The sequence below is a fragment of the Rhinolophus sinicus genome, chromosome X, assembly GCF_036562045.2.
Source record: "Rhinolophus sinicus isolate RSC01 chromosome X, ASM3656204v1, whole genome shotgun sequence".
In the NCBI taxonomy this organism is placed as follows: Eukaryota; Metazoa; Chordata; class Mammalia; order Chiroptera; family Rhinolophidae; genus Rhinolophus; species Rhinolophus sinicus.
The window spans coordinates 28095555-28098653 of record NC_133768.1 but is presented as its reverse complement, the minus strand read 5'-3'; positions in this window follow the sequence as shown (position 1 = coordinate 28098653).

The following is a 3099-nucleotide window of genomic DNA, read 5'->3' as shown; positions in this document are numbered from 1 at the left end:
CCCTCTCCCTTAGCATGTTGGCTTTGATAAAGCTCAGGGCAGGCTGCCCCAAATTTGCCAAAGTGGCATACTGATTATTGTGAATGGAAGTTACTTGAGAAACAGCCAGTGCAAGAAGGAAGGCCACTCTGACCGTCTGTCTCCTTCAAAGGAGGCAATCAGTGTCTCGTGTGAAATGTGCCCTCCCTGTACCAGGAGGCAGAGACACATCTTTATCACCAGAGACGGAATTCAGGGCCGAGGAAGCTGTATTAACAAACCTTTTTACCTCTTTACTAGTTTAGTACCCAACTCTAAGTTTTTTGGTCTTGTCAGTTCTTCACAAATTTACTGTTTCTTTGTCTAAAAGGTATAAAAGCTGTCTATTTGGGCCACTTATTTGACCCTCTCATGTCTATGTGAAGCTCCCACATGTATGAAATGAACTGGGATTTTTTTTTTCTGTTAATCTGTCTTGTGTATTAGACCAGCCAAGAAGCCAACAAAACCAAGAGGGGTAGGATAAAATTTTCCCCTTCCTGACAGTTTCTTTATCCATACATCTTTCCTCGAGAGTATAGATGGTTATATCCTGCCAGCCTCATGTTCATTTGATAGACAGGAAGAAAGGAGATTGAAGCAGAAAAGGGTGACAGCTACGGTGGAAAAGTAAAGCTTTCCCAGTAAGCCACAACTCGTATCTCATTGACCAAAACTATTTCCAGCGGGCACCTCTTGCTGCAAGGAAGCCTGCGGAAGCAAGTGTTTTAGCTAGCCACCCTACTACTGTGGTTGAAATAGTATTTAATAATGTCCTTTCTTTCTAGTGTGACCAAATGTTTTAGGCTCACTTTCTACATTCCCATCCCCTGTTATATAATCAGCCATTTCAACAAGAAGCCCTGGTTTTAATTTTTTAAGTTTCTTTATTTTGCTTCTGTTTCCACAGACTTAGCTTTTCATTGATTTCCTCTCTATCCTTTGCTGTGCTTTCTCCAGTGGCTATTCTTCAATGTGTTACTGGTAATGTAGTCTTCAATTAGAATTTTGTTTTTCTGTTTAGTGAATTACGTTGCTTCACACTTCATATCCTCCTGTTTTCTGACCACCTTTTCTTTGAGTTCTTCCATTTATGCTTTGTACTGTTCTTGCATAACTATAATTGCTCTTTCAAGGATTTGTTTCTGTTAGTGTTCCGATTTTTTTTAAGTCCTTGTTGTAACGTTAAGTTACAGTTTCCACCGGCTTTTGGAAAGCATTTGCAGATGAGTATTTCTGTTATCTGTAGGAACTGGTGTTGCTCTCATTCACGTTTTATTCTGTAGCATCCACGTTTGCAGGCAGAGCTTCCTCCTTTCCTGTTACTACATTTAAAGGGGATGGACGTTTCCAGTAGGAAATGGTGTGGGGAATACAGGGATGTGCTAGGACATCATTCCAAGCTTCACAGCTCACACCTCCCTCCTCTGTCACTATGGAATGGTTGCCAATATGGTCGTCTCTGTAGCCAACACTGCTCTCACTCTGAGAGCCCAGCCTGGTTCAGGTGAACTTCTACCAGCCCTGGATTTCCTATTCCCTCCACAGCCCTCTCTTCTACCATGATTCACTCTTAGAAACGGTTCCTTGCTGGCATGTTCTGCTAACTGCCACGTCTGGGCTCCTGAACACTTTCTGAACCTCGTCTCTCTCTTTCTTCCCCAGTGCTCATGACATACTCAATCTCATACAGCAGGGCTCCCCGCTCACATAGGATGTTCTCATTTGGGAAGCAACTGTTTGCTGGAGGTGTCTGACATCTGCCAGCCCTTTGAACCCCTCTGCCCACCCTGTCCTTCCCCTCGGTCCCCTCACAATCACCTCTTTCCTGTATAACTTCACCTTTGGTGTCATCTATATGCAACTGGAGTCTGTGAGTTTTCTGTTTACTTTTTTCAGTATTTAGTCTCACTTAAGATACAGTTTAAAGGTTTTGTTTTTATTTTTTCCTTTTTCCCCACATGATTTCCAGGAGATATTCCAAAATTAGTTGCTTGGTTATAAAACTCTTGTTTATGAACTACTTGGTGATAGAGGTTGATTTCCAAACTTTTCTAACTAGTTAGAAGAGTTGCTAAGAAGTGCTAAGGGCCAGGCTCAGGGCCACGCACTATGGATATAATGACTCAATAGAACAAAGTCGTCGGCTAACTGTTACCATTATCCCATTTTCAGATGGAGTAACTGAGGTCCAGGAAGGTTAAGTAATTTGCTGAACCTGCCACAATGAGGATAAGTAGAACTAGGAATCAAAACCAATTTGTTCTAAATCCAGAGCCCAAACCTGGATTCCATGAAATAACTTTCCAGCTTTTTTGCAAATTTTAATCTTCCAAGATTAAAATTATTTATGTGCATTGCCTATTGTGCATGCAGCAGTGCATCCTGTCATGGTTTAGTGTGGAGCAAATATAAAGATCTTCATGTAGCCTTGAGAGCTTTGCATATTTTTCATTTAGACTTGAAATGAAAATCTGACCTCTAATTTTAATATGAAAAGATAAATATGGCCTACATTGCAGCAACACTGAAATACTTATATTGAAATAAAAGTAAGCTTCTTTAATCTTTTCTCTAAAACTTGACAAAAATATTGAGTCAAGCGTAGGTAGTGATAAAGAAGATAAAATTTTGTAAATACTAGACACGTTGAAGTCCTACGATATGAGATTAATTTACACGTTGTCCACCATAATTTTCACCTATACTTCTGTCAAAATCTTCATAAATTTGTAAGCAGCACACTATATTACAACCATAAACTATATAATAACTATAGGTTCAAGGTTATACATTTCTGGAAATAACATTTAGCAAACATCTATTATATAGCAGAGATTTTTAAAATACATAGATATGATGGTGAAGTATAGAATTGACACTTAGGAACATATATATATATATAATTTATATTATATAATATGTACATGCATGTGTATGTAATATATATGTACATGTTATTTATATTATATAATTTATGTAAATTACATGTAATCATATTATTACATTTGTGACAACTGGCCCTTAACCTTCAGTTTACAGACAACTAACCTGACGCTCAAAGAGGTCAAAGAACTTTTG